Below are 18,266 nucleotides of genomic sequence, written 5' to 3'. Positions count from 1 at the left end.
ACAAAATCTAAATTTCTCAGCGTGCAGACTGCTCTCGTGCGGTTCTTTTAACAGCTCGCTTGAAAGTTTTGGTAAATGTAAATGAAACCGTAAATGTTGTCTGCTTTTATAAAAATTGTTGCCAGGTTATAAAACCTGAGCAGCCAAAAATGACTTGTTGGCTATGTGATAGAATGGTGCATACTAAGTGCGCTGGTTTTAATGGCCGTACAAGTGATGACTTAGCAAAGGGTAAAAATCTAATTTACTGTTGTGATGCTTGCCTTGTGGTTGCGAACGAGATGAAATCGTTTATGCGCCAAACTAAAGGTGGCTTGAAAGAACTGATCAACAGTTTTGGCGTAGCTAGATATAGTTTTCGTCGAGCCGATGATCTTCTTTCCGTGCTTAATTCACAGTTTAATGGCCTTAAGCTATTAGATGAATCTCCAAAGTGCAAAAAAGCCGCTGGTGGTAGGCTGCCTAAGGCCCCGCAACCACGGGCAAATGATCAACAGGACTCCACAACTGATCAGCTGTCAATCGCAGCAAATCCACATATGCTGCTAAGATCGACAGCTAAAAAAAGATTCGGAGCAATCCGATCAATCAGCTGTGGATGGACCCCACCCTGTGATTGCTAAAAATTCCGAATTGTCTGCACTGGTTTCTCAACCAGTGATTCCACCTGTCTCGATTAGTTTACCACCACAAGGGAACATTGAGTCCGGACTACCGGCACAAGTTGGCGCTTCAGAAATACAATCTGCAGCACCAAAACACCTCGCGGTGGTTCCACTAAAGAAACAAATTTTTGTTTCTCGGCTTTCCCCTGATCAAACATCGTCGGATGTATTGTCTTATATACAAGACAAAACAAAAGCCGATAATATAAAAGTGGAAAAATTTAACTTCTCTTACGCTAGGGACATATCATCTTTCAAGATAACTGTCCCAAACGAGCTCTTTTCGACCATATGTTTGGGTGATTTTTGGCCGGATAGTATGGTGGTAAAAGAGTTTGAAGCTAAGATCAAAAATAAGAAAAAGGTGCTCGTGGGAATTAAAGTTCCCTCACGTGGCCAGACCACTGCACCATCCGCCTCTTCATCTTCTTCCTCTTCAAAAACTATCTACAAAACTTACTATCTCCTATCAAAATGTTAGAGGCTTGCGTAGCAAATTAATCAAATTGTATTGTGATAGTCTCTCATTTGCATCCCATATTATAGTGCTCACAGAGACTTGGTTAAAGCCGGAGATACTTAACTCCGAAGTCTTCCCAGGTATGTACACTATATATAGGTTTGACAGTCCCTCCAGACGGGGAGGTGGAGTCTTAATTGCGGTTAGATCTACCCTCGCGTCGGAGGAGTTACTTTTGGACGATTCCCGTAACTCGGAATTCGTATGTGTAAAGCTGTCTTTTTCCGACAGATCAGTTTATATTACGTGCTCCTATATTCCGCCATCTTCTGAATTCCCAGAATATCAGAATCATCTGTCCGCTATCCAGTCCATCTTGAATAAACTTTCTGACAGGGACCAATTGGTAGTTCTAGGTGATTTTAATATACCTGGCACAATGTGGTCCCCAGAAAAACAATCGAATATCCTTCTCCCTTTAGTACAACATGACTTTATTGACGGCTTGCTCGACTTATCGTTGTCGCAAGTAAATTATATTCGAAATTCACTTGGTCGATTATTGGATCTATGTTTTGTAACAAGTCCAGAAATTGTGTTTCTGTAGCACGTCTTACTCAACCTGAAGATCCATATCATCCTACTTTGGAAATCGACTTAGGTACGGTATTAAAAGTAAATTCAGAGAAGTCAACAAAACGAATTCCCTGTTTTCGCAAGGCAAATTTTCGGAGGCTAAGTAATTTTATAGCTGGCTTTAATTGGTCCGATCTTTACTCCTGCAACATAATGGCGGATGCGATTAATATGTTTTATACCGCAATTAAATCATTTTTTAACTCTTGTGTTCCGATGTACTATCCGTCAATCTCTAAACATTCTTGGTTTAATAAAGAGTTGACACACCTAAGAAATGTAAAGTCCAGACTCTATCTGAAATTTAAAAATACCGGTTCTCAGTCCATCCTTTGTAAATATTTAATCGCTCGGTTAAACTTTACCGTGCTTAATGCTCAGTGCTACAAAAATTATTTAAACCGTTGTAAGTTCCAGTTTGCACAGGATCCGAAACAGTTTTATAATTTCGTTGGCACTAAGCGAAAAACAAGTTCTCACCCTTCCTCGCTATTTTTTGAAAACACTACGGTTACATCGGATCAGGCAATAGCCGATCTATTCGCAAAGTTTTTTCAAACAACATATTCAACTTTACCTCATTCCGAACAGCCATACTCTTATGCGGTATCTAAGTCGAATCTAATATTTTGCCCCACTATAAACGAAAGCTCACTGCTTAACGATCTTCAGCGTGTTAAACCGGTCTATTCGCCAGGTCCCGATGGAATCCCTGGCTGTGTGCTCAGATTCTGTGCGGAAGCCTTGTGCAAGCCTCTACTGAAACTGTTTACCTTATCTTTGGAATCTTCACAATTCCCTCATATATGGAAGGAGTCCTTTGTGATTCCTCTTCCCTCTTATGAAACGCAGATCTACAACCACTAAGCTCTTGGAGCTAACTTCTTTCGTAATAGAGGGTTTCAAAAATAATCTTCAAACAGATGTCATCTACACTGATTTTAGTAAAGCATTTGACTCTGTTAATCATTACCTTCTAATAAAAAAACTTGATCTTATAGGTTTCCCTGTTGATCTTCTAAATTGGATTTCAAGCTATCTGAATGGCAGGACACAACAAGTTCTCTTTAAAAATTCGTTATCTTCTATTCTCCGAGTCACATCCGGTGTCCCACAAGGGAGCCATCTTGGTCCGCTTCTTTTTACCTTATTCATTAACGACCTCCCCTTAATAATAAAACATTCGCGTGTACTTATGTACGCAGACGATGTTAAATTATGCCTCCAGTACAAGGACACTCCTTGCCATTTGGACTTACAATCCGATCTAGACCGATTTCAAATATGGTGCCGTGATAACATATTAGACTTAAATGGCTCCAAGTGTAAAGTTATGACCTTTTGTCGTGCCAACCCAATACGCACGACTAAGTGGGTGCTCTCTGGACAGAATAACACGAGTTGATGATCTTGGTGTTCTTCTGGACCCTAAACTAAAATTTTCTGACCATATTTCGTCTATTGTCAATAAGGCCAGGGGTGTGCTTGGTTTTATAAAAAGGTGGTCTAAGGAATTTGAAGACCCTTACTTGACTAAAACCTTATTTATTTCGTTAGTCCGTCCGATTCTCGAGTACGGATCACCTTTTTGGAGTCCACAATACGCAGTCCACTCGGACCGCATTGAATCGGTCCAAAAAAACTTCTTACTTTTTTCCTTGCGGCGCCTAAATTGGGATTCAAACCATATATTACCTCCTTATTCCAGTAAGCAACTTTTAATTAATTTACCATCCCTAGCTAACCGTAGAACTATGCTTGGAACAGTCTTTATTTGTAAGCTTATTCGTGGGGATGTTGAGAGTCCCGACTTGATTAGTCGGCTTAACTTCTCGGTTCCAAGTAGAGTCACTAGAAACTATATACCCCTTATCTTAAATCATTGTAGATCTAATTATGAGTTGCATGACCCTTACAGAGTTTTATGTTCTGACTATAATAGACTTAATCCTATTATCTGTAATCTTGACTCTCTGCCGCTATTAAAGCAATCGATTTTATCTTTTCTATTACATAATTAGATCCTACTAACACTAATATTTAACATAGTTATTCCACATTATATTCATTCCCTCGTTCCTATTCTATTATTTATATCGCGTCTATATCTTCTCGCGAATCGAGCCGTACGATACACGGCAGCGCCCCTCGGTCGGTCGGGACCCGTGCGAAAAAAAAAAAAAAAAAAAAAAAAAAAAACATTCCGCATGAGTTCCAATATCCTATTTTAAGGGTATTGGAAGATTGTCCGTTGTTTAGATTTAAAGTCATAGTGAGAGTTTAATTTGCGTTTTTGCGGATTTGAAGATTCAGGAGGTCATGAGGTGTGCTAAGGTCGGCTCTTTGGTAGATTCGAGGCACTTGAATAAAAGTTCCATTAGGTTGTCAATTTTCTTTTCAATATTTTCAACTCGTTGTGTAAGACTTTTACTGTGGTAGTCAGAGGGGCTTTTTTGCGGATTAGAGTAAGTGTGCATAGGTCAAGTTGTGGGAAGATAGGCGTGGCTGGATTTGCCTTGCATCGTTTCTGTTTTCCCGGAAAGGGTTCTTCCGAAATGCTCTTGTTGTGTCATGGCGGGATTCAGCTGTTGTCCTGTTGAATAGTGATGAGCTGAATGGCAGCCGGGGGGTGATGTTGCGAGAGGGAGGGTACTGTCGTCCATAGTTTTTTGTGTTAGCATCCTTGATTGTCCGTATTTTGCTGATGCTAATGTTGTTCACTGCCAGTTTTCGTTTTTCAGCCTTATAAGCAGGGCATCCCTGATACGCACTTATATGCTCTCCAGAGCAGTTTGCGCAGGTGGCGGGTGTGGATTTTGTCTTGGTGCAATAGGACAGGTGATCGCCAGCGCATTTCATGCATCTTGGTGGTCTCATGCATGAGTTTTTGGCATACCTGTAGCCCTGGCATCTGTAGCATTGGACCGACTCCCGTGTCCTGTTTTTTCTTTCAATATCCACTCTTTTCCCACCGATTTGTTTGAGTGAGATAATTTTGTCATGACTTCCGTCCTTGGCCATGACGATCTCCACTTCAAACATTCGCATGGGGCCACCTGTAGCCGGATTCGTCATATTACTGACGAAGCGCGCAGAGAATCCACGAGCATGGAGTGGAGTGGTGGAGATGTCTGATTACTACTCGGAAACCTCTCTCGGACTTTGGCTGCTTGGTGGATAGAGGGAAGCCGTTAGCTGTAAGGACATCTTTGATTTTTTGGTAGGCAGTCATGTCCTTGGCCTGGATCCTGACCCCGTTCCCTTCAATTGACCTGGTGGAGACTCCTGCTGTATAGTTTAACTTTTCTAGTAGCGGGACAATTTCTTTGATATCGTTGACGAGTATGGGAGGTGCTCTGCGGCTTTGAGGCACAAGTTTCAAGGCGTCTTGAAACTGGAGCAGTCCAAATCGTCATTAGTCCTCTTGGCCGGTGTTTTCGTAGTTGTAGCCGGAACTGAGGGTGCCACAAAGATTGGACCTGTTCCAGCAACCACTTCCGAGAAACTCATGGGCTGCTCGTCTGGGCTCCTGGAGGGTGATTTTAAGTTCGAAGATGTAGGTGTGTTCTCTTTTTTGAGAAGCGTCAGTATGTGTGAGTGCAGCTGCTTGAGTTAGAGTCGTTGTGGTGAGTAAATTCCCTTTGGGTATGTGAGTGGTGAGCGGAGGAGAGGGCAATTTCCCCTTTGGGATGCTACTATTGGCGCCACCCGTGATTTCATCCCTATTGGTGAGCGATAGGGGGTCTCTTTTGCCATTATTGGTGTTTGTATTCTCTTTCCCCTTATGGGACGGGGAATTACCAATTTTTAAAGCAGCCCCAGAAGAGTTTTTAGGACTTATCTTTGTGTGATTTAAAGGCAATTTTTTCTGATTTGTATTAACGGTATTAGCCTGGGACTTGTCGGACCCGTGGGACATAGGCGAAATATTTAAATAAGAAGGGGAAGATCTCTCTTCTGGACTAGAGGTAATTGAAAGTGCCTCGTCTTCAGAAATGAGGTGGTCAGAACTGGACATGTTTATTTTTTTATTATATTTAAAAATTTAAGCGATACTAGTGGAGGTATAAATACCCTGGATTTTTGTTTAGTGTGTTCTCCAGCTTATCGTACCTTTGCTTTGAGTGTCCTCCTTCTCTTCCAAGACCTCTCCTGGTTTACTTTCTTCCTTTCTCTCTGCGTTTCTTCTCCTTAATTGGTCCGATCTTTACTCCTGCAACATAATGGCGGATGCGATTAATATGTTTTATACCGTAATTAAATCATTTTTTAACTCTTGTGTTCCGATGTACTATCCGTCAATCTCTAAACATCCTTGGTTTAATAAAGAGTTGACACACCTAAGAAATGTAAAGTCGAGACTCTATATGAAATTTAAAAATACCGGTTCTCAGTCCATCCTTTGTAAATATTTAATCGCTCGGTTAAACTTTACCGTGCTTAATGCTCGTGCTATAAAAATTATTTAAACCGTTGTAAGTTCCAGTTTGCACAGGATCCGAAACAGTTTTATAATTTCGTTAGCACTAAGCGAAAAACAAGTTCTCACCCTTCCTCGCTATTTTTTGAAAACACTACGGTTACATCGGATCAGGCAATAGCCGATCTATTCGCAAAGTTTTTTCAAACAACATATTCAACTTTACCTCATTCCGAACAGCCATACTCTTATGCGGTATCTAAGTCGAATCTAATATTTTGCCCCACTATAAACGAAAGCTCACTGCTTAACGATCTTCAGCGTGTTAAACCGGTCTATTCGCCAGGTCCCGATGGAATCCCTGGCTGTGTGCTCAGATTCTGTGCGGAAGCCTTGTGCAAGCCTCTACTGAAACTGTTTACCTTATCTTTGGAATCTTCACAATTCCCTCATATATGGAAGGAGTCCTTTGTGATTCCTCTTCCCTCTTATGAAACGCAGATCTACAACCACTAAGCTCTTGGAGCTAACTTCTTTCGTAATAGAGGGTTTCAAAAATATTCTTCAAACAGATGTCATCTACACTGATTTTAGTAAAGCATTTGACTCTGTTAATCATTACCTTCTAATAAAAAAACTTGATCTTATAGGTTTCCCTGTTGATCTTCTAAATTGGATTTCAAGCTATCTGAATGGCAGGACACAACAAGTTCTCTTTAAAAATTCGTTATCTTCTATTCTCCGAGTCACATCCGGTGTCCCACAAGGGAGCCATCTTGGTCCGCTTCTTTTTACCTTATTCATTAACGACCTCCCCTTAATAATAAAACATTCGCGTGTACTTATGTACGCAGACGATGTTAAATTATGCCTCCAGTACAAGGACACTCCTTGCCATTTGGACTTACAATCCGATCTAGACCGATTTCAAATATGGTGCCGTGATAACATATTAGACTTAAATGGCTCCAAGTGTAAAGTTATGACCTTTTGTCGTGCCAACCCAATACGCACGACTTACGACTTCTTCTGGACCCAAAACTAAAGTTTTCTGACCATATTTCGTCTATTGTCAATAAGGCCAGGGGTGTGCTTGGTTTTATAAAAAGGTGGTCTAAGGAATTTGAAGACCCTCACTTGACTAAAACCTTATTTATTTCGTTAGTCCGTCCGATTCTCGAGTACGGATCACCTTTTTGGAGTCCACAATACGCAGTCCACTCGGACCGCATTGAATCGGTCCAAAAAAACTTCTTACTTTTTGCCTTGCGGCGCCTAAATTGGGATGCAAACCATATATTACCTCCTTATTCCAGTGAACTACTTTTAATTAATTTACCATCCCTAGCTAACCGTAGAACTATGCTTGGAACAGTCTTTATTTGTAAGCTTATTCGTGGGGATGTTGAGAGTCCCGACTTGATTAGTCGGCTTAACTTCTCGGTTCCAAGTAGAGTCACTAGAAACTATATACCCCTTATCTTAAATCATTGTAGATCTAATTATGAGTTGCATGACCCTTACAGAGTTTTATGTTCTGACTATAATAGACTTAATCCTATTATCTGTAATCTTGACTCTCTGCCGCTATTAAAGCAATCGATTTTATCTTTTCTATTACTTAATTAGATCCTACTAACACTAATATTGAATTCCACATTATATTCATTTCCTCGTTCCTATTCTATTATTTATATCGCGTCTATATCTTCTCGCGAATCGAGCCGTACGATACACGGCAGCGCCCCTCGGTCGGTCAGGACCCGTGCGAAAAAAAAAAAAAAAAAAAAAAAAAAAAAAAACATTCCGCATGAGTTCCAATATCCTATTTTAAGGGTATTGGAAGATTGTCCGTTGTTTAGATTTAAAGTCATAGTGAGAGTTTACTTTGCTTTTTTGCGGATTTGAAGATTCAGGAGGTCATGAGGTGTGCTAAGGTCGGCTCTTTGGTAGATTCGAGGCACTTGAATAAAAGTTCCATTAGGTTGTCAATTTTCTTTTCAATATTTTCAACTCGTTGTGTAAGACTTTTACTGTGGTAGTCAGAGGGGCTTTTTTGCGGATTAGAGTAAGTGTGCATAGGTCAAGTTGTGGGAAGATAGGCGTGGCTGGATTTGCCTTGCATCGTTTCTGTTTTCCCGGAAAGGGTTCTTCCGAAATGCTCTTGTTGTGTCATGGCGGGATTCAGCTGTTGTCCTGTTGAATAGTGATGAGCTGAATGGCAGCCGAGGGGTGATGTTGCGAGAGGGAGGGTACTGTCGTCCATAGTTTTTTGTGTTAGCATCCTTGATTGTCCGTATTTTGCTGATGCTAATGTTGTTCACTGCCAGTTTTCGTTTTTCAGCCTTATAAGCAGGGCATCCCTGATACGCACTTATATGCTCTCCAGAGCAGTTTGCGCAGGTGACGGGTGTGGATTTTGTCTTGGTGCAATAGGACAGGTGATCGCCAGCGCATTTCATGCATCTTGGTGGTCTCATGCATGAGTTTTTGGCATACCTGTAGCCCTGGCATCTGTAGCATTGGACCGACTCCCGTGTCCTGTTTTTTCTTTCAATATCCACTCTTTTCCCACCGATTTGTTTGAGTGAGATAATTTTGTCATGACTTCCGTCCTTGGCCATGACGATCTCCACTTCAAACATTCGCATGGGGCCACCTGTAGCCGGATTCGTCATATTACTGACGAAGCGCGCAGAGAATCCACGAGCATGGAGTGGAGTGGTGGAGATGTCTGATTACTACTCGGAAACCTCTCTCGGACTTTGGCTGCTTGGTGGATAGAGGGAAGCCGTTAGCTGTAAGGACATCTTTGATTTTTTGGTAGGCAGTCATGTCCTTGGCCTGGATCCTGACCCCGTTCCCTTCAATTGACCTGGTGGAGACTCCTGCTGTATAGTTTAACTTTTCTAGTAGCGGGACAATTTCTTTGATATCGTTGACGAGTATGGGAGGTGCTCTGCGGCTTTGAGGCACAAGTTTCCAAGGTGGCATCTCTGCGTCTGTGTTTTGAGGGGTGGTGTCGTTTCGCTGCGAGCAGGAGCATTGATGCTACAGGGTAACGGTTGGTGGGAGGGTCGATTCCTGGTTTTGGATTCCTCATATACAGATTTGGCTGCCTTGCTTTGGAAAACGGGTGTGGTGAGGGGGGGAAAATGCTGGGAGGTTCGAAATTGGAGGTCGCGCATAGTCTTTTATTTGGCGTCTTGAAACTGGAGCAGTCCAAATCGTCATTAGTCCTCTTGGCCGGTGTTTTCGTAGTTGTAGCCGGAACTGAGGGTGCCACAAAGATTGGACCTGTTCCAGCAACCACTTCCGAGAAACTCATTGGCTGCTCGTCTGGGCTCCTGGAGGGTGATTTTAAGTTCGAAGATGTAGGTGTGTTCTCTTTTTTGAGAAGCGTCAGTATGTGTGAGTGCAGCTGCTTGAGTTAGAGTCGTTGTGGTGAGTAAATTCCCTTTGGGTATGTGAGTGGTGAGCGGAGGAGAGGGCAATTTCCCCTTTGGGATGCTACTATTGGAGCCACCCGTGATTTCATCCGTATTGGTGAGCGATAGGGGGTCTCTTTTGCCATTATTGGTGTTTGTATTCTCTTTCCCCTTATGGGAAAGGGAATTACCAATTTTTAAAGCAGCCCCAGAAGAGTTTTTAGGACTTATCTTTGTGTGATTTAAAGGCAATTTTTTCTGATTTGTATTAACGGTATTAGCCTGGGACTTGTCGGACCCGTGGGACATGGGCGAAATATTTAAATAAGAAGGGGAAGATCTCTCTTCTGGACTAGAGGTAATTGAAAGTGCCTCGTCTTCAGAAAAGAGGTGGTCAGAACTGGACATGTTTATTTTTTTATTATATTTAAAAATTTAAGCGATACTAGTGGAGGTATAAATACCCTGGATTTTTGTTTAGTGTGTTCTCCAGCTTATCGTATCTTTGCTTTGAGTGTCCTCCTTCTCTTCCAAGACCTCTCCTGGTTTACTTTCTTCCTTTCTCTCTGCGTTTCTTCTCCTTATTTCCTTTGGTTGAGGCGGCGTCTTATCGAAGTTGCACAAATACTGTTTTATTGTTCGTTTTCGTTAGACCACTGAATGTTAATTGTTATCGCGGTTTAATACTTTGCGGCCGGAAGACAATTTATAACAATTAATTTGTCTATTGGAGAACGAGTTTAGTTAAGTTTCGGCACGCGAAGCGCGTTTGTTTTAATCAAATAAATTTAATTTAATTGTTTATTTATTTATTTATTTAATTTATTTTATTTGTTTATTTAATTCGATTTATTTAAACTTTTTTAACTTTGCTTTTTTTTTTTTACTTTGTAGGTTTTTTTAATTTTTTCTTTGTAGGTGGAGGTACGGAGACAGACTGAATTCTGTTCCGCATCCACAATTTATTTTGCCTTTGATTACATTTTACACAATATGTAGGTACAATTATTTGAATTTAGAGTTTAACATTGCATGAGGTGAGTTTGGGGCTTGGACATAGTTAGTATTTAATATTAAGTTAGTATTTTTTTTGTAAGCTTTAGATTATAGACAGAGACATGGACTGGTAACATTATCGTCTTGCATATTTTGTTTACATTAATAAATTGTAGTGATTTTACAAAAAACATTGAAGCTTAGAACTAACATTGTATAATTTATTTCTTTTCAGCTACCCCCGCCAGAAGGACGGAAGAATGGCTGATTTACCAAGAAATCGCCGGTGTGTGGCTTGTAAGTGGGTGTATTCCCTGAAACGAGACGTCTCTGGTAGAATTGAGCGCTGCAAGGCACGACTAGTAGCAAAGGGGTGTTCGCAGAAGTTCGGAGTGAACTACTTCGAGACTTTTTCACCCGTGTGCAGGCTCATTTTGGCATTGGCAGCAGAAATGCAATTGTACTTACATCACATGGACGTATGCACGGCGTACATAAATAGCGAGCAAAAGGATACTGTGTACATGAAGCAGCCCCAAGGGTACACAGATGCTGCTAATCCCGACCAGGTGATATTGCTGAGGAAGGCAATATACGGCTTGAAGCAGTCAGGCAGAGAGTGGAACTCCAAACTCGACGGTGTTCTAAAAGACTTGGGATCTAAGGCCTGTAATCATGAACCATGTCTTTATCAGCAAAGTGGTCAAGGTAATCTGATGCTCATCTTAGTATATGTTGATGATTTAATTCTAGCGTGCCAGTCAAGAGAAGATTTGGAGGATCTGAAAGCCAAGATTTCAGAGTCTTTTGAGTGCACGGACAAGGGTCCACTGCATTTGTTCTTAGGCATGGAGGTGCAACGAGATGGCGACTTTGGAGAAATCACTTTGGCCCATTCGCAATATATCAAGGAACTATTGCGGGAATATGGCAGCGAGAACTGTAGACCAGCGACGACACCTTTGGATGCAGGGCATCAAGTGGTGTGCTCGGGTGAGCAGTGCCAGAAGGTCGACGCAGGGCAGTATCAGTCTACAATTGGTGAGCTAATGTGGCTTGGGCTTACTACCAGACCAGACATTCTACATTCGGTGGCGAAGTTGGCTCAGAGGAACCAGGACCCGCATTCTGAGCACATGGTGGCTGTGAAGCACATCCTCCGGTACTTGGCGTCAACTGTGGACGTCAAGCTGCAAGTGTGGTCAGGCATTTACCGGCTTTGTGGATGCAGATTAGGGAGGCGACCGTTTGGACCGAAAGTCATACACAGGGTATGTGTTTTTCCTGTCTGGCGGACCAGTATCATGGAGGTCCGAGAAGCAGCAGAGCGTGGCGTTGAGCAGTACTGAAGCCGAGTATATGGCTCTGACCACGGCTTGCAAGGAAGCTATAGCTTTACGAAGGCTAATAGTGGAGATCGGATGCGGTGATCTGAAGACCCCGACGGTTATGCATGGCGACAACCTGAGTGCGAAGCACTTAGCGAAGAACCCGGTTTATTACTCTAGGACGAAGCACATCGACATTCGATATCATTTCATTAGAGAAGTCATGAAAGAGGGTCACGTTGTGTTAGAGTACCCTTCTACGAATGAGATGATAGCAGACATTATGACAAAGAATCTTTCAAATGGAAAGCATAATGGGTTTATGAAAATGTTAAATTTGCTTTAATTTTTGTAAACATGTTGGCATTGAGGAAGGCTGTTGAATATAAGCAATGCCACATGTGCATATGTAATTTTGTATGAGAACATACATACATACACATGAACTGTATGTATGTATATATATTAGTAAATAAGCAGCCGCGTGAAGCTGGCATTTTTATGTGTATCAGTTTCAGTTTCAAATAAAACTTCTTCGTGTTCGGACACGCGGCTCAAGACTTTTTATTTCGCGTTTACTCTTTCAGCCTTTGCTCTCAATTCGCTGAGTTTGGGTGAAGATTAGGATCTTCCCATTATGGTTGTCAGTGTTCCACACTTGGAGCATCTTTTCAATAAACAATACAGATTATCGTCGCAGCTTTCTTCTCTACTTTGTGAGCATCGACTAACGGGATAAAAAGCTCTAGCGTGTAACGATAGAAGCATACATAATTGTTTTTCAATAAAGCTTTATCATTGTGAGTAGTACCATCTACTTGAACAGTCGATCGTTTACATTATCGCATAAATAAATCATCTATACAATTAAATATAAGGATACATATATACATAGATAAGTGTATGGACGCCCATCGTAGCCTCCCACCGTGTCGACCTAAGGCAATTTGGTAACTAAGGCGCACTTCATAGCCTAAGAGGAATATTGTATTAGCTTTAAGAATCAGTCGAGTTTTACAACTGATACGAGCTTCACGATAAAAATAAACGGAGCTATGCTCCAGAAAAACATGTAAAGGATAACAGGATATAATATCCTTAATGTCTATCGATATCCCGCCCTCGCACTTATACTTGCTGAGTAACGGGTATCTGATAGTCGGGCAACTCGACTAAGCATTCACTCTTCATTTTCATATTTGTATTAGTCTATAGATTTGCGAAAAAAAAACGCCACGCACACTCTAACGCCCTAAAACCGTCCAAAACTGACACGCCCACATTTTTAAAAACTTTTTCGATATTTTTCATAATTTTATTAGTCTTGTAAATTTCTATCGATTCGCGAGAACGTAGACAATTGAAATTCGGTGAGTTTTTATTAAAAAGCGTATGCTTATACAATGGTAATCCATTTCCCTTTCTGGAGTCATTGGAACACATTTTCCGATTCTTCCGATTCTTCACGATTCAGACTTAAAAAAAGATGACGAATTTTTTTTTAATGTTTGCGCACAGTTGGCATCTGGTTTCAGGGGCTTAGTTTTGCGGGTGGCGTCGGTAAGGTGTTGTTTGGAGCATGATTTTCAGTTGGTTGCTACCTCCGTCGCAGACAACTCTTTTTTCGCACGACCACGGAACGACCATGATACGAGTGCAACTAGAGGACGACGGAGGACACTACCAAATTACCGGGATTACCTTGGGCTACGGAAGGGTGGAGGAGTACCAGAGACCAACGACAGGAGAAACCACAAAGGACACGACAGAGAATGTCGGGAAACGCCGAAGGAGAACAACATAGGAGCGACCCATGACGACCCCGAATCAGAGGAAGCCACAGACGCCCTACGAGGACAACATACCGCAGAAAAAGGGACTCAGAGACAACGAGTTTTCCTCGCCAGGAAAACGACTTCTCGACCGCGCCACGTGCCCAAGCGTTCCTCAATAAGCAGCTGGCAAATTTCGAAGGCATGACGGGAGTACCCAACATAGACGATCACCAAATAACCATGAGAGACGTCCGACCGATCAAACAGCTATATAAAACAGAATATGTTGACGCCTTACAAGAACAGGAATGCACAGAACATTTACACAGCCTCCATAGTGCCACTTTAGCCCTGGTATGGAAAAAGACTGGCCACTATCAAGAGCTGAACGCGAAAACAGTACCGGACGCGTACCCACCAATCATCGATATAGAAGCCAGCCTAGAAGAACACATGGATAACCTGCGCAGGTTGCTCGTTTGAGGAGAGCAAGCGTGCAAATGAACCAGGAACAAGCGAAGCTGACCTACCTGAGACACTTGATCAGCGACAAATCGGATTGGGTATCTCGAAGCTCAGTTGTGAACTCGAGGACTTTGATCGCCGTAATTACCAAGAGTCAGGATCGCGAGATGCACTTTCGCCGCAAAACCAACGTGGTGGCCGACGTTTTGTCTCGACAGACGGTGGAGCACCTAAAGATGCTCACACACGGCAGCCAACCGATCAACCAGTGCAAGTGGTTACAGGAGATCCGCGAAGAGCCACAAAAGTTCCCAGACATCACCATCGAACACGGAGAACTTTATCGACACCTCGGGCATCTCCCCAACGACCCAGATATTTCGTGAAAGCTGCGCGAGTTACAATCCAGTGCCCGAGGCAGGAAAGCTTTAAAAAACATCTGAGCAGTTTGGGGTCTAAAATGAGAATGATCTCTTTATTACAAAAGTTGTATGATTTTCCCAAATGCGTCTTCGTCCGAGTTCGTATTGGCGATCTTCGTTGAACTTTCGGTCCGTTCTCAGTACCTTGTTGTTGGGTCGGTGTTGTCTCTCTTTGCAGTACTGGATGGCCGGAGGGGGAGAGAGTATGTTAACTCTTCCCCCCCAGTCCGAAGAGAATGCCGAAGGGTAAATGGCCGGATCGGATGGCATGAATTAAATATATGTTTAATAAAGTATATTTTAGAGGTTAGTGAACATGTGACAACAGTAGGCGTAAGTTGTTTGTGTGTTGTTTCTCCTTTTTTTTTGTTTTCTCTAATTTTATTTTTGTTAATTTTTTCAATACATATATTTCTTGAATTAATTTTTATTGCGTGGTGTGGAATGCGTGCTGTGCAAAAAGAATTCAACCGAACACTGCATCAAGCGTCGCGTCGCCACTGTGGCGCGACATCAGATCTTGGCGCTGGACAATATATTATATTTTACACGCTTTCTTGATGTTGCCGAAGGAAACCTTATCACTGTGTACATATTTTAATTTTATTTATTATTAGTATATATATATAACGATAGTTATCGATATGCGATGATCGATAATAATAGCAAAACGTGAGCGCAGGTAGAAGAGGAAGAAGGAGTTATAAGAAAAAGGACAAGCATAGAGGAGTCGAAGAAGAACAAAGCGAGTTGAAAGTTGTGCAGGAAAAATATCAAGCGGAAAGTTGTCGTGTCCGGAGTAATCAAAAAGTGTTGGAAAGAGACATCTTTTTATTAAATACCAAATATAATAAGCAACTATTATAATATCAAAAAATTACTGAGATAATCAACATTTGGGGCCTCAACCGATAAAACAATAAAAAGTTGACCCATTTGTAAAGTGCAGATAGCGTCGGTCTAAAATTTCTAAAAGCGTGCGAATACGAAAGGATGAGTGAGGAGGAGAGAAAGTCACAGAAGTCTGTGCAGACCAAAGAGATGCAAGCAGAGAGTAATAAAAGTCTACAACAAATAATTCAGCTGCTTACTCATAAGATTCAAGCTGATGAAATTACCCAGAAAGAGCCGAAAGTAACAGACAATTTTGCAAAAATTGTAGCCGACTTCGATGGCATCAGCATCCCAGTGGAGATTTGGCTTAAAAATTTTGAGCTGAATGCAGATGGATATGAGCTTATGGAAGAACAACGATATGTGTAGGCACGAGGAAAAATGGTTAAAATGGCCAAGTTGTTTCTGGAGTCAGAGTTGGTGAGCACATATGAGCAATTTAAAAATTCCCAAATTGGCGACTTGAAGCGCGCGTCGAAAAGTGCCGATGTACATGCAAAGTTGACGCACAGGATGAAGAAGAGCGACGAAAGCATTCACGAATACATGCTAACAATGAAAAAAATTGCAGCGCTTGGACAAGTCGATGTTGCGTCTATTATCGCTTATATAGTTGACGGGCTCTATATATTAAAAGCGAGTTCAAATTTGCATTGTACGGCAGCAAATCCTACAGCGAACTGTTGCAAAAATATGAGTTGTACGAGAGCAAGTGTGTTATCGAAAAACCGCAAATGCAATACAGTGGTGGCAGAAAAAATATAACCGATGAAAAAAGTATTCGTTGCTACAACTGCGGCTCTAATGAACACATGAGAAAAGACTGCAAGGAAAAAACAAAATGTTTTAAATGTGCAGGCAGCGGTCATATATCTCCAAATTGCCTCTTTACAAAGGCGTTAGCGCGGCCGGAATGCGCCGAATCAAAAGAGGTAAGTATGTACAATATTGTTGAGACTGGTAGTAACATATGTGCTTCTCCACAGTACAAGCCGATGATCGAGTCAACGATAGCAGAGTACAAGCCAGCCGAAAACGTCGCTGAATGTCCGGTGTCGATGAAGATCGTGCTAAGCCGTCACTCAGCTGTGGAATCCGAGTCGATCAGAAAACAAGATGGCATTGTGCGCAAATCTTCATCGAACTTTGCCAGTCGAGTCGTCGTAGTAAAGAAACTGAAGCACAAGTCAATGACGCGCTGCGCGACGCCGAGGAAGCAAAGGCCGCCAAGAAGGAACTACAGGCGTTGAGCAAGGAAGCCGAGCGCAAGGTCAAGGCCCTGGAGGCCAATGTAGTACAGCTGTAGTACAGCTGAAGATCTGGCCAGCTCAGAAAGGGCGCGACGTGCTGCTGAAACGTAGCGTGACGAATTGGCCGAAGAAATTGCCAACAATGCCAGCAAGGGCTCCTTAATGATCGACGAGAAGCGCCGATTGGAAGCCCACATTGCCACTTTTGAGGAGGAGCTGACTACTGAGTTGGCGAACGAAAAATCGAACTCTCAGAAGAACGAAAACGGGCGCGCTCTGTTCGAACGCCAAAACAATTAGCTGATGGCTAAGCTTGCCGAAATCGAGACAGCACAGCGCACTAAAGGCGACAATCGCCACGCTAGAGGCCAAGATTGCCAACCTAGAAGAGCAGGGCAAGGAGAGGCTGTTGCAGCAAAAGGCCAATCGGAAAATGGTCACGAAGGTTAAGGAACATACTGAAGACTCAAGATATTTATAAAAAACTAGTTAGCAGTTTTCTCGGGCCATATGAAGTAACTAAGGGAAAAAGAAACGGCCGATACGATGTACGGAAAGCAGCTCAGTTGGAAGGCTCTACAATAACTGCAACATGTGCAGAAAATATGAAGCTTTGGATGTACGCGTCTACAAATGAAGATATATGGTCATACTTCTTCACAATATAATATAGATTTACACACTACTTTGTTTCAGCAAACTTCAAGCAATGCTATAGTCGAACGGTTGCATTCCACACTGAGCGAAATCTATAGAATCATTATAGATCGAAAGTCCAAAGAAAGGCTCGAATGTAATCACGAAGAAATTTTATCAGAAACATTAATCAGTTATAATAACGCAGTCCATTCTGCTACTAAATTAACTCCATTAGAACTTTTCTCAAGAAGAACCCATCTTTTTAATAAAAATATTAAATTTGATAACTATCATGACTATTTGACTAAATTAAATACATTTCCTAAGGACCTTTACCCTAAAATTAAGGATCGAGTAGACCAGGCAAAAATAACTAAAATACAAAAACTTTACGAGGATAGACACGAACCACTCCCGGTTACCCCAAATCAAACTATATACAGAAAAGAAAATAGAAGCAATAAATTAACGGCAAGATTCACTCAACAAATAGTTCACGCTGACGCAGGCCCAACGTTACTAACTAAGAAAAACCAAAAACTTCATAAATCAAAGATAAGAAGGAATATTAATAGAATAGTCAATAAGGGTAGCAACATTACAGATCCAGATTCCACATTAACATCGAACACGACCTAAACGAAATAAGACTTTAAACTGACAACAAAATAAAAAATAAAAACAAATAAACTTGAATTATTAAAAACAATAAAAAAAGAGACATAATACATTTAGTTTAAATAAAATTGTTAATATAAATAATATTAGTATAAGTGTAACCTTAATAAATGTGGAAAAGTTTACGTTAAACACAAAAAAGGAGGAAACTATTAAGTTTAAAATTCAAATTAATCTAAAAGCAAAAATAAAAAAAAATTTTTTTAGAAA

The 18,266-nt window shown here is 41.5% G+C and overlaps 1 pseudogene; it reads left to right on the top strand.

Annotated features, from left to right (window-relative positions):
- The first annotated feature begins 15,999 nt into the window (after positions 1 to 15,999).
- LOC116803410 lies at positions 16,000 to 17,220 on the top strand (annotated as a pseudogene).
- The last annotated feature ends 1,046 nt before the right edge of the window (positions 17,221 to 18,266 follow it).

The sequence above is a fragment of the Drosophila sechellia genome, unplaced genomic scaffold (genome assembly GCF_004382195.2).
Source record: "Drosophila sechellia strain sech25 unplaced genomic scaffold, ASM438219v1 Y_18, whole genome shotgun sequence".
Lineage (NCBI taxonomy): Eukaryota > Metazoa > Arthropoda > Insecta > Diptera > Drosophilidae > Drosophila > Drosophila sechellia.
This window is presented reverse-complemented; position numbering and strand designations above follow the sequence as displayed.